At 38.9% G+C, this 14,362-nt stretch overlaps 1 protein-coding gene across 2 annotated transcripts in view; it reads right to left on the bottom strand.

Moving 5' to 3' along the window:
* The window catches only part of cdh13 (cadherin 13, H-cadherin (heart)), a 393,409-nt gene that overhangs the window by 152,674 nt on the left and 226,373 nt on the right, over nucleotides 1-14,362 (bottom strand). The window lies entirely within an intron of this gene.

The following is a 14,362-nucleotide window of genomic DNA, read 5'->3' as shown; positions in this document are numbered from 1 at the left end:
GGGAATGAACGTACACATACTTAAGTACTTTAGCTAAGCTCGATTTTGAGGTACATATACTTTACAGGCATATTCATATTTTCTGCCACTCAACTGCATTATGAGGCAAATATTCATATTCAATTTATACCAACTGCATTTTTTTTGATAACTTTCTTTTGCCGGAGACTTTGCAGTTTGCATGTTGTATCAGAGCCAAAGCAGCATATTTTTAAATTATTTTTCTTTTCACTGCAATAATAATAATAATAATAATAATAATAATAATAATAATAATAATAATAATAATAATAATAATAATAATAATAATAATAATAATAATAACAGCAAAACACATTCTGATAATTGGTAAAATGCTGAAAATTGGATCAAGATAAGATCAGATAATTTCTTTTTACTTGTACTTTCGATACTGAAGAATATTTAATAACAGACACTTAAAGACCTTTACTTAAGTACTATTACTGTGGGTCACTTTCACTTATTCCACAATAATATCTTACAATATGTTTTCTTTTATTCAAGTATATTTTGGGTAATTTTTACAATTAATGTCAGCTTATTAATTCAGGCATCAGCTTTGACAAATGACAGAACACTAATATTTCAGCTTTACTGCAGATAAGAAAATACTGAAACAATGTATTTAAAGCATTATGGCCTTAATATGTGGATATTCTGTCACTTATGCAACACATTTTTGTGGAGTACAAGCTAACGTTTAAACACTGAACAGAACTAAAGTTCAGTCAGTTTCACTTTAGTCTTAGAAAATGTAAAATCCCATTTACATTAAGTCATATTCAGGGGTATGACTCTGTTCTGGGACAGTCCACATGCATACATGGAAAGGCCAAGGAAGGGAGACTGGCAGCAAAAGACCCATGGTGAACAGAACAGAGCAGGGATCAGTGTATAAGACTTGCCAAGTGGATGGATAGAAGGAATCAGCTGATGTGATAATGAAAGTGGTAAAAGGAAATTAAGTGTTAGTTGAGGTGACAGAATTATCAGTGTAGGCAGTGAAAGGATGTAGATGCTGGGCTGAAAATTCTGCAACAAAATGTGTCTGTGAAGAGTAAAAATTGGACTACTGGACAGACCTCTGTGATGTGAAAAATGCTCTTTCCCATTAGACTTGTAATGTTCACATGGACACATGGATGTAAGTGTCTAAAGAAGTGTTGAGACAGAACGCGATGCATCATTGCATCAGGTTTGCACCGCCCAGGGCCTCTCCATGTCTACATGTGTCCTTCCATTTGCCTCAAATTCTCTGAATGTGGAAGAAGACAGTGAGGCCATCAATGCACTTGGCATGTGACTGGAACCAAAAGTAAGGAATGACCCAACAAAAGTATACACACTAAAAGTGAGTGTTTGCTCCCATTTTTCATGAGATGAAGTAAAAGATTCAATACTTTGCTGTGCATACAAAAGGCTTGTTACTCTCAAACACTGAGCATAAATTTGTTGAAATCTGTTGGCGAGTGCCAATCCTTTTTTCAAGATTGTCAGGCTATCTGCCTGATGCAGTGTGACCCATCTCCTTCACATGCTGAGTTGAGGAGTTTTGGTCTGTGAAATGGTTTAATCCTCTTTAATGATGGTACAAAGCTGGAGCTCAGGATGAAATGCACCTGTTTTCTTTGTCCATAGCTTATGCCTGTTCATACCATGACCCAACCATCACCACTGGGAACCCTGCTCACAACGCTGAGCACTAGTGGATGCGATGCCATACATGCCTTCTGCCATCTGTCTAGTACAGTGTAAACTGGGATTCACAGTGCTCCATCTGCCCTCTTTAGTACCGCAGTGATGGACGAAGAGCACAAAGATGAGCTTCCATAAGATGTTTTATGACAGTTGCTGCAGAAATTCTTTGGTTGTGTAAATCAACTGTTGCATCAGCTTTGTGACTGGACTCTCAGATGATCTTGGAGGTGTTGAAGCCAGATGTGGAGGTCCTGGGCACAAGGTCTGCAGTTGTGAGCCTGGTTGGATGCACTTCCAAATTCTCAAAGCGATTTCATAGATGGCCTGTTTTTGTGAAATTAACATTAAATTTAACTGGTGTACATCCCTACAATTAGCATGCCAAGTGCACACTCTCTCAAAACCAATTGTGTCTACATTCTTAGAAGTGCCAGTTTGTGTTTCATCCGACAAACCACATCGACATGTATTTCTGAATCAGTGTGTTCAACACTCTTACCACCAAACATAAATCATGATTTGAGCAGTTATCAAAGCCAAAACAGGACAGTTCTACATAAATAAGTCTACTGAAAATACAATGAAGAATCTCTTCAGGCAACCCAAATAGACCAAATGCAAGTCCATATAATGTACATGCAGTATAAATGTACTCTGGGTATTTCTCCTACCGGCCTCTCATGTACATGGCCATCTTGCCTTTTCACATCAAAATTTTAAGGGGGTGTGAGCAGGGCTGTGAACTGAACTGGTAAATCTGTACTAATAGTGAGACAGAAGAAAAAAACAAACAATATTTATGTCTGACTGTAGATATGAAACCTGTCCAATGGACACCTACGCAGTAATAGTTTTTTTTTCTTTTTCTTCTTCTTTTTTTTTTTTTTACAAACGTGTGCTCAAAACTTAAGATAAGCCTTTTGAGTGCACATAACTAGTTATTTTACCTCACAAATCACAGTTAATAAGAATGTGCAACTGTGCTCAGACTAGCGGTCTACAAACTTGATCTCTTGGGGGGGGGGAATTAAACTTACACCCTTTAAGTATCTTAGAATTCAGGTTGTGATGATGCAAAACAAACTTTTGGTATGATATCTCTAAATCAACCAAACACACGGATACAAATTCCTCTGCCTCAGCAGTAATACAGAGTTTGTTGTTCCAAAAGTGAACTGACATGCAGGTGAGTTCAAACTGCCAGAAATCTGAGCACCCACACCAGCTGTACTGAAGTATTTGATATAGTCATGCTATGCCTTCCTCTAAACGCCTCCCTAACCACTGTGGAAATAATGCATGTAACACTGGAGCCAATTATATTGTATTCACATCACAAAAGAGAGAAGCCTTTAATGTGCAGCTCAGCATCGAGGAAGCCCGCTATTTGTTTTTGGTCTTCTCCTCACTACTGAAACGCTCTTTCATTAGGGAAGAGGGAATACAGTGGCAGGACCGCATACTGAGAGCTCAAGTCTGTCTGTTGACTGAAGTCTGTTTCACCACGTCTCTTGAGGGAGGCTGCATCCAACTGGGAGAAGATGCAATAAAATGAGTGTATAAATACACACCAACAGGCGCAACATGTACAGTGCACAAAAGGAAAATATAGTGCTGGCAATATGGTACACAGATATTGAATAAACTTAAATGAGCACACACTCGGTTGCATTATGCCAATTTATGTGGCATTTTAAATTTGATTACTGACCACAGAACCGCCTCCTTTAATATTCTGATTCTCCATGTTCTTCTACGCTTTCCTCCACTGTGTAATGAATCATCCTTCACTAAAGTAGAGCTTATATTTAACAGCAAAAATATCCTGAAATAATATACCAAAACAATTTAATCTGAGTTTTAATCACATTCTGTAGCATTTCCTAGAAAGAAGACGTGAAAAATTACTTTGGTTTCACGACTGACCTGTGCCCTACTCGTCAAATGAATTACTTTCTACATCTCTTCATCTATTTTAGTAACAATAAATCAATGACAAGCTACTTTCGAGGAAACTTCATATAAAGTAAGAAATGACATGCCAGCTCTTTTCTGAGAAAGCCTTTGTAAATTATAAACCGCTCCACACCAAACATCATTTGTCTCGTCTTCTCTCACATGAAATATCTTTTTCTCTCGTGGGACTGATGCGTTGTCACAGTGGCTCTTGGGAGCAAATGGAGTGATCCGTCTCCAGCGCCTGCTGAAGACAGGGACAGCTTGCTTGTAATTGGTGGAAAATGTCACCACAGTTGATTACCAGTGATTTGTACTACTGCAGAGGGAATCCAAATAAAAAGTAGAGTTGATGAGTGCATATTTAATGAGGCTCATGCATACTAATGCGGGCATCTCATTCCACTCCATTTCTTCACATAAACACATGCAAATTCATGGCACAAGTCGGTGAAAACATAGGAAGTCAGCTTATTGAATGAAATACAGCGATGTGAGCCGTTGCGTCAGCTGAGTGGCCAGTGTGGAATTATGTCAGTTTAGTACTTCCTGCTGTCAGAAAGTGCACAAGCAGATTGTGAGTGCCTTAAAACTATACGGTTAACCAAATGTATGCAGTTGTTGAATCCAACATTTTAAAAGTAACACCTTCTATGCAGCTGTAAGTTTATTTTATGGGAAAGACAGCATCATAGTGATTAAACCAACCAAGCTGCAATTTTTACATCCACCTCTGTTCAGACTCATGTTATACGTGTAGTGAAGACTTCAAAGGTTCATAAAAACCTTTAACTGCAGTTCTGAGCAAAATGGAAGTTATCACTACACTGACATGTTTGATTCCAGTGAATAATTCCCAGTGAGGAACATGCTGTCTTCACATATTTTTTACAGTGGAGTACAGAGGACTGATAGAAAGCTTAATCACATGGTGCAGCGACAATCACCAGAAGTTCAATATCAGCAAAACCATGAAGCTTGTGTTGGACTACTGCTTTGTTGCTTTGCTGGGACAGAAAATGGAACGAACAAATAAATAAAAAGATTTATAATGTGGATGCTTCAACCTGGCAGCACAAAAGATCTCTACAATCAATGCAGTTTGAAGGTGGGCAACCAAGATTGACCTACGTTTTGTTTCATGACCCTGGTGTTGTAGAATGACAAATCACTGTTACCTTTTAATTCTTGAGTTATGGTCAAAAAATGTGTTATGTGAGGTCACAGTGACCCTGACCTTTGACCTATGATCACCAAATTCTAATATGTTTATCTTTGTGACATTCCCTCTGACCAAAACGTCATATCTCTGGCCACGGCTATTGGTAGCGCGGAGGCATAAAAAGACACATTTATTCCACTCCTGTTTGCTCTAGGCAGCACAGTGAAATCCACTATACTAATTTTGCACAGTAAGATTTTTAATTCAGGGGAAAAATTGCCAAATAGAAGGCCATTTAAATCTTGCTGAGCAGTCATCGAGCTCCCTGGCAATTAGGCAAGTAAACGATGAGTACATTAGTGGTCTTGAATGCTGGAAGTGAGGATAAAAATGGAGCTCAATTTGTATGCTTGTGTTTGCACCAAGTCTTTGCTGGCCAAGCCGTATGGGACCAGGACCCCTCCTGAGAGTCTAATGAAACAGCTACTTTCTTTGAGACACACACAAACATGTCAAGTTAGGACAAATCCTGCTCGGCCTGCACAGTGAAGGACACACGCATCACCTCCTAGGGGCATAATGATGACTCTGATTCTGATGAAGTGCAGCGTGCAGATGCACGTGCACGCACACACACACACACACACACACACTGACATCGCCAGACAGGACAGTAATCAATGCTTGCCTTCATTGGTTTCAGGCTCAGTATACTGTTGGACGAACACATAATGCTGTAATCTGACGGACGGAGTCGAGGTTGGAAGTCCATTTCCTTGATGGTTGTCCCTCCAACCACAACGTTGTCTACAACAAGCTGTTGACCTGCCATGCTTTATTTCACATGCACCTGTTTGGATTCACCAGTATGTAAATCTGCCCAACTCTGAGGGTCCATCAGCATCTGCTGGGTGCCAGGCAGGGAATACAGATGCAGGCAGATAGGTGTTTAGGAAGGCTTCTCACGTCCCCCTACTGAGAAGCAGCACAACGACTTGGCCACAGCCACAGCAGCTCCGACACTTCCATTCTTCAAGTGGATTGATTCTCACCAACCACTGGCAATCTGACTCATCAATATTCAGAATCACACTGCCCTAAAATAGCTTCAGCCTTGGGTTTTTAACCCTTTAAGTGGAGTGCTGTGATTGTGATCCATGATGAGAATGAGGGACAAAGAAGACGATCAAAGTGATTCAGTTTTCTTTTCTTAGATTTCTCCATCATCTCCATTACATTGTAATGACACTACAAACTGCATGTCTGTTAGACTAAGTATAGTATTACAGAATTGTTTTCTTTAAACTCTGAAACTTGGATCACTGAGCAGCTTGCAGCTGTGGGGTTCCTCCGGATCAAACAAGAAGTGGAGTGGGTGGTGATGCAAGTTGGAAAATGATTAATGCAAAACAAAGTTTCCATTCTGAGTTCTTATTAGGTGATGGGTCAACCAAAACAGTTTGTGAGGATATCATTACAGAGAGGAACTGACATGCTGGACAACATTTGATTTGGACTTGGGGTGGTATTATCTCTATTTCAGTGTTTGTAGTGATTGGGTTTCAGATTCATTTAGTTTTACTTTTAAAAGTTCTACCCTATTACTGTTAATCATTTGGCTGATAATCTTCAGGCTGTCTTGTGACAGTATATTGTTGACTTTGAAAAATACTCTTAACATATATGATAAATAAATGAAGAGTTCACTAAAGAAAACACTCATTTAAGTAATATTCTTTTCAAGACAGAGGTTTTTTTTTAAAAAAAGAGCAGAATCATTCAAAAACAACCCAACACCAGTTTTATTGAGTCACTGGAGTGCATAACTGACATAAACATGTTTTGGGAAAATATATCAAAATGGAGATTACTATGGTTTTTCAAAGGAACTCCTCATCTGTTACATGACATACAGTATATTGATGGAATCTCCACTTCAACAGCATGTGTCTACATGGAACTTTCAGTCAATTATGCAAAGTAAGCACAATGAGCTCAACTCTTGATGCTAACAGATAGAAAAAGAGACTGTCCAGCTTATTTGCAAAAAATCCATGGTGTGTGGAGGCAGTCTTACAAAAAAAACAGAGGCACTCTGAGAAGTTAAAAAAACACTTGATTGGTAAATGGATGCGCCTTAGTGTTTTGATGACAAAGAGTAATCATGTCAGTTATAAATCTCAAGTTATTTTTCTGCTTTTGTAAGGATTGCATCATCGTGTCATTGTAGACACTATGGCACCAAATCAATAGAATTTCCCTTTTCCTTGGTCTTGCTTCCTTTCCTTTCAACAATTTAACACTGTGGCCAATGAGCTAAATTACCAAAAAAGAAAAAAGTAAATATTAAAAAACTAGAACCGATGTCAGTTACTTAAACTCAGAAACATATCCCTTGGAACTCCGACCTCAAGACACAGCTCTGTGGACCCCCCTTTCTCTCCTACAGTCTCTGCCTGTGGTTGCACATTGGCTTTCCATCCTGATCCAACATCACCAGTAAAATCACCATCTAGAACTGTACCCTGAAGAGATTTCAGTCAACACCAAGAATCGATAATTACCTGCTTTGCATGTCATCCGTAAGATATAATTTCACATTTATCAATCTACAATTAAGTCCCTTCGCTGTACTTTATGCTAACCTGAGGGTAGAAATGGTTCAGATGTAGTGGGCAAAGATGAATGGTTTATTATTCTACAGTTCTAATAACATTTATTGTGTTAAAACTTGTATACTTGTTTCCCTCCTCTCTGAACACTTGTTGACCATGTTTTGCAAGTTGCAATTGTGCTGTCTTCCTCTGTAAATCTCTCCACACTTCTCTAGGCTTTGGAGTCCAAGTGTAGTCTTCTTGGTGTTTAATGGTGGGTCGCAAAACCAGCTTGCATACCACAGCCTAATGTACTGGGATATGTACATGCTGTTAAAAAGTAAAAAAAGAAAAAAAAATCAATCTGGCTTCAGATTATTTGCTCGATCTAATTAAATTAAACAGCCAGTAACTGATGACATAAATGTCCCAGTATTGGGCTGATCATTTTTTGGGCCGAAATATACTGCGGGTCCTTAATCTACTTCTTATTTCATGAACAATAATTAGCCCCTACAGAGCAGGGAAATAAAAACAATAATTTTCTCATGAGTTATTAATCTTTGAACACAATAATAATGGTCTTTTCTATTAACAGATGGATTTCGGCCAACATCATATTCTGCTGCTGGCTTAATTTGACCATTAACTTCCAAAGAAAGTAGCCAAATTGTTTGGCATGCACTCACTTGAATAAGGATAAATGACAATCTTGTGTAAAATGACTTAAATTGATTTAATTTGTTGCAATTAGTAACTTTATAATGAGCACTCCACATTTCACTGAAACAACGATTCCTTTTCTGTAATTTTCTCTATCAAACTTCTTCAAGCTGATGTCCAAAGTCCTCTGTGGTACGCCTTCTATTTGTGAACTTTAGTATACTTGTTCATGGCAATTAACATTTATTTGTTAAGATTATTTCCCAAGAAACCAGCCATCTTATCTGTCTGCATTAATGCATTTATTTCCACAGAAGGCCTGCTGCCTAATGTAACAGTGACTTTTTGGGAGTGGAGCATCTGCCTGCTTCCTTCCTCAGGCAGGAGTTAACTGCCTCCAGAGATGTCACAGCACATCATACATACTGTACTGACAGTGCGATATTTGTTGACAATTACTCAGACAGCAGCTACATGTGTATATTATATTTCAAAAAGAAATGTTGCAAGTTTCTTTTTTCTCTTTAAAGGATTTATGTCAAAGTCAAATTGGGCAACGCAACATCCACAAAAAGTGTGTAAGCTTTTGAATAGGATCTGTTCAAATCTCCATAATCCTTGACATCAAAATTAAACTGCACTGTTTGATCGCTGAAGACACACTCCCCTCGAGCCTCTCCTCCCACTTCAGTAAAACAGGCAGGCATACAAGAGAGAGAGAGAAAAAAAAAAAAAAAAAAAAAAAAACACAGAGTAAAACCCTGCCAGAATTGATACTTTCGAGAGGCATACAGTATTTCAACTTGGAGCTGTCTATGCATCTCCCTTTTATATGTTTATTTCAAGAGTCTGAGAGTGATCGTTTTTAATCAAACAGCATCTTTTCTCTATACAATGGCACTACACAGATCGATACACAGCACAGTTTTTGGAAATCTTTGCTATAATCAATTACTGAAAGGGAAGCAAACATGTCTTTGTACGGGGTTTCAATAAGACAGGTGCAGACATTGCCCCATCCTTCTCGCTCCTGTAATTGTTCCCTAAGTCAGGAGCAATCATATGTTATCACTGACTTGGCATACCAATTTTTAAGCCTTTAAAATTTCACTTTGAAATCAAATTAATTCAGTGGAATTAATAATCGGATGATTCTCTTTTTCAAATTTGGTGAATTTCTTTGTGCCACTGATCAGCAGGGAGCCATTTTGACTGGGAAGTTATAGCCAGAGTGTAAAATGTAAAAAAAAAAAAAATAAATAAATAAGTATTGTAATTTATTATGTGAGCGAACAAAAAAAAAAAAAAAATGTGTCTCCATAAACCTTATCTGAAGGAAGGTCGCTGCAGGTTTTCATATGTGTGATTATATGATGTATTTATGTGTCTGTGTGTTTTGGTAGACCATCAATTTGTACATGGTGAGTTTTTAAGTGACTTGCGTTCCACTGTTCTCTGTCAGGATGCCGCTCTTATCTCTGTGGCCATGAGGCCACAGGACTTATCAGGCATACATTCATCCATGCAGGCCACTGCCAAAACCTGGAGCCGCCCTCTGACAGCTCGGCTATGGCTTCCATACAGACCTACATCCCCAGGTTTAGAAAAAAAAAAAAAAAAGTCCAATATTGACTCCATTTCACTGAACAAACTTCAGAGGAAGTTTCTGTGGTGACTCTCTCACAGTGTGGCTGCTGTGTAGCTCCACAAGCTTGCCGAGCCACAGGATGCCCTATCTCCGGCTTCCAGAGACTCGATGAAGTCTCTCTTGCTCTGTGCCTATGGCCTCACTTGCCCTTTGAACAGATTCTGAATTGGCAATATTCAGAATGCCTCAGGTTAGCCTGGCTAAGAATTAACAAGCAGACATTTAAAACAGGGAAATAAAACCAGCATCGCTTTGTATTTCTGCACAGTGAGAATAGGACAGGAAGATGTGTTAGTTTGAGTGCATTTGCTTCCAATGCTGACTCAGACTGGCCACAAATAGATTAAACAGAAAGTAGCAAGACAGATCGTTTAACTCCCTATTTGACAGTCAGTGGGCAGTGGGCTTAACAAAATAAAAGCCAATTTACAGGATCCTGCTGCTGGGCCTCACAAAAGGACTTACTGCATGACCTCCGCACATATGCCTCAATTTGTGTCAACACCAACTTCCTCCTCTCATTTCCCCTTTTACAGCAGAATAAAACCAGCCCCACAAATCTTTGCTGCAGACAGCTGATCTAGTATGTCTCTATTAAAGGGGGAGGCGCAAATGGCTATTTGGAGGGATCTGTACACCAAGGCTGTTAAAGATGGTCACCTAAAGAGAGACAGGCCTCAATAGCATTGTGTCTGCTTTAGCCGAGGCAATGAACCGCACCGAATTTCATCAGCAAAGAGAAAGTAGCATGGGAAGGGGAACGATAAAAAAAGTACTGAGCACACAACAACAAACTTTTCCAATCAATGCACTTTCTCATGGAGACAGGGTGAAATTAATTCTCGCCTGAAGGGCTGTTGTGGGGTGGGGGTGTGGGGGGGGGTTCACTTGAGAGTAAGAGCTGTTGACAAATACTTTTCATCCTCAGGTCAATGACTATGGGAAAAAAAAAAAAAAAAAGGTGATGTGAGGGAAGGAGTGAGGGAGATGACAAAGAGAGAAGGCAGAGAAAGAGCCATCAAGAGGAGGTTTAAGAGTGTTGGAGCTCTCTCGAAGCCTAATGACAGCGGAGCGTCACCAGGACCTCCCTGACATTACTGAAGCCCTCACTTCCACTTAGCATAGATGTTTCCCTCCAAGCAGCGAGCAGTTGTCTCTCACCCTAATTATTCCGCCCTCCACCTGCTCGTCACACTGGTTCATCTCTCTATGCTCAGGTCTCACCCTCCTGTCCTTTCCTCCTCCCTTCTCTCCACTGCCCTTTCAATACCTCCTTAGGACAATGGAAAAGTCAGAACTCTCCACTCTCGTAGATTACTTCTGAATTTTAAAAAGGTCTTGTGTTTTTTTTTTTCTTTTTTCCTCTGAGCATAGTAATTCCAGTAAGCCAATATTTGAGCTGCCCTACAATTATGCATCTATTGCCTTTAGATTTGTTATGCAAACTTATGCATTTTAAAATCTTCAATATAGCAGGCAATAGGCTAACACCACTTTTGGATGATTGTTGGGGCAGTATCAATACATAAGATTATCATTGTGGGTTTCCTTTTATGGTAAACCTTACGGTTCAGTTTTACTATATCACTCACGGTGCCTGTGAAATGGCAGAAAGGGGTTGGCTTTCCGTGAGAATCATTAAATTTAGCCAGCCGTCAAAGTGAAACCAAATGGCCCCATGATATTAGCCAACCTTGTTGTTAGCAGAACTAAAAGATTGTGAACTCAAGCAAGGGACCTGGAGAATAGTATAGGGAATCAAGGCAAGGGCTAAAATAATGAGCACATAAGACATTACACAACATTGCTCACAGACCTTATACTAACTGATATGTGTTGACATTTGTGCAGCTTTAAAATATACTATTTCTGTGTATTTTTAGCCGCGTAAAGTGAAAATTTTACATCACTGTCTCAGACCTAATCATAGAACAGTTTGAGTTATTTGACACTTAGAACTTTTCCATCATCTGTCAACTTCTCAAGTTTTAGACTTTGAACAGATTGTATTGCTGCAGTGTCTCTTCCCCTGTGCCACATGGACATAAATAATGGATGCTAGAAAAGTCATTACAGCACTCAGGGACACACACAGCAGAAAGTCACTGCAGAAAGTCATTGCACAAACCACCACAAAAGAGATGACCTAACTGTTGTTTTATTTGCTTACAAGACAAAATATAATTATTTTTGCCTCTTTCTGTAGTCTTAAAAATATAAAGAAGTCAGATTTGGGTAAATTCTAAATGTTTAGGCAAACTATATAGATTAACCTGTGTTATAGAGACAGACTAAATGAAAAATTATCTGAGTTTACCACCAAACCCCTACAGCATTCTACCTAATTACTCTCTTACAGGTCTATCTGGTTGGTCATTATTAAACTGTGAATCAAGAATTTCCCAACTCATAAATCAACCTAGCCATCATATTTTCAAGTTATTAGATTATCTTAATATGGAATAATTTTGCTCCAACTACTAGTTCAGTCTTTGTTTTTACCTCTGTTATCAAATTTGTCCCATCTTATTCCTCACCGTTAGTCCGTCCTCTTAAGAGTCTTAATGATTACATTTTTCCCCTTCTCATTTCCAGTTTCCCGCACTCGTGTCCTCCAACAGAGCATCTCGTGTCTGCTCTTCTGGAGAATATAATTCCCTGCCTTGCTGTTCACTCTGGTCCCAGGCTTTCATTGACTACTGTCAGTGAGACTCAATTAAAGCAAGGAGGGGAAGAAAAAAAATAAGATTAACAACACACACTTTTACCCACAATGCCCAGGGGGCTCAATTTATCTTGAGGAATGCTCAGCCTAAAAAAAAAAAAAAAAAACTGTGATTGACACCTCTAACCTTCATTGGGATGTAATCTTCATCTTTAGCACTCAGAGATCTAATTAATTAGGGTGAATCTCATTTCCTCACTAATGCAACTGGACAGAGGCATGATAGAGGAGGGAGAGACAGGAGGAGGAGGAGAGGAAGGATTGAGATGGAGGGGGAAAGGAGGGGTGCTGTATTTCATCAATGCCTGTGAACGGTATCCACCTTGTTCATTTCGTGAAGGAACAAGAGAGCGTGAGGTGGTTGGGTTCACACCAACTACACTGTATTGATTACAGCTGCCAGAACTCTGGCTACTGGCCATCAGAAAAGGAGACACTGCAGTAACACTCTTTATAATGGGATCTCTTGGTAATGTACTCAAGTGTTTCACTTTCCTTTCTGCGATTCATTTTTTGTGTTAAGGCCATCATCTGTGTGTGAGGATGTGTTATCTGATTTCTGAACTTCTCGCTGCACTACAAAGTGTCAAAATTTAACTACACAGCATGCTGTTCACTCTAATCCTGAGTGACTGATACATCCAGATTAAAAGGAAAAAATATACAGCTGTGTCTGTTTATGTTCAACTCCAAAAAGCCGAGTTCAGCTTATGATTTGCTGCTACTGTGGGCAAATATCAAATGTCTGAATGGAAATGTCATCAAGAGGGCTGTTCCCTGGAAATATTTACTTTATTTATATTGTTTTAACCAGTAAAGAACACATTTGTGTTGTGATAATGCCATAATGTACTTATCATATTTTCAAATCTGTGTGCTAAGGACAGATTTTCTTTTTTTCCTGTGCTTATAGTTTAAATGTGGGTTAAACACTGTACATTCAAGCATGATTTTGTAACATTTCATATATATCGGAGTAAAATCATCATCAATCATCCTTTTTTTTTTCTTCTTCTTTTTCTTTTTGAAAACACATATCAGGAACGGTTCCTTTATGTGTCTTCGTCTTGTCTGTTATGGTCCTGAGTTTCAGTTTTGTGATTTGCTGTTTTACTCACCACTTCCTATATTTTTCTTTTTTTCTAACCCCTTTTCTGTGTAGACCTGGATATGTTTTGTCAATTAGTACCATTGTATTTAAGATTCTCCTTCACCCACTGTTGGCCCATGTATGTTTTCTTTTCTGGTTTGTTCTCATTGATTTCTATCAGTCTGTAGTGTTCGTGGATTCTCCGTTGCCTTTATTTCCGTTGCCAGTGTTTTTGTCACCTGCCCTTTTAGTTGCTTGCATTTCGGATTTTGGACTTGGGCTTTGTTATTAAAGCTCACTTCTTTGTTATTTTGCCTGCCTGCCTCTGTGCTGTGCCCCTGGGTCTTTCTTTTACAAACTAAGTCTGGAGGATATTTAACAAGTTAAACATACATCCATATAATATGGTAATGAGCCTTTAAGAAAACCTGAGAGAATCAAACACTGTACATGTAAAAGCTATATAATTTACATTCATCTGTCATTTTATAATGTAATGATCCATCAGTAACATGCTGTGATTTCACATGATGGTCTCCTGTACCAGTTAGAATTAGTTTGATCATCAGCAAGACATATTTCACGTATTGTGGACATTGAAAGCAATCAATGCTATAAATCTATGGTGTGAAAACCAACTAACACCCTCCTCCCTTCTCTACCTGCACATACAAATCAAAACTTCACAGCATCACACGTCATTCAGGACATAACAGGTACAGCAAAAAAAAATATTCTGTATGGGCCATGTTTGGGAGGTAAAAAAGATCTATGAATATATTTCACACTGCTTGTATTATACACT

This window comes from Acanthopagrus latus, chromosome 8 (assembly GCF_904848185.1).
Source record: "Acanthopagrus latus isolate v.2019 chromosome 8, fAcaLat1.1, whole genome shotgun sequence".
NCBI lineage: Eukaryota > Metazoa > Chordata > Actinopteri > Spariformes > Sparidae > Acanthopagrus > Acanthopagrus latus.
The sequence above is the reverse complement of the archived record's forward strand: the minus strand, read 5'-3'. Positions and strand labels throughout refer to the sequence as shown.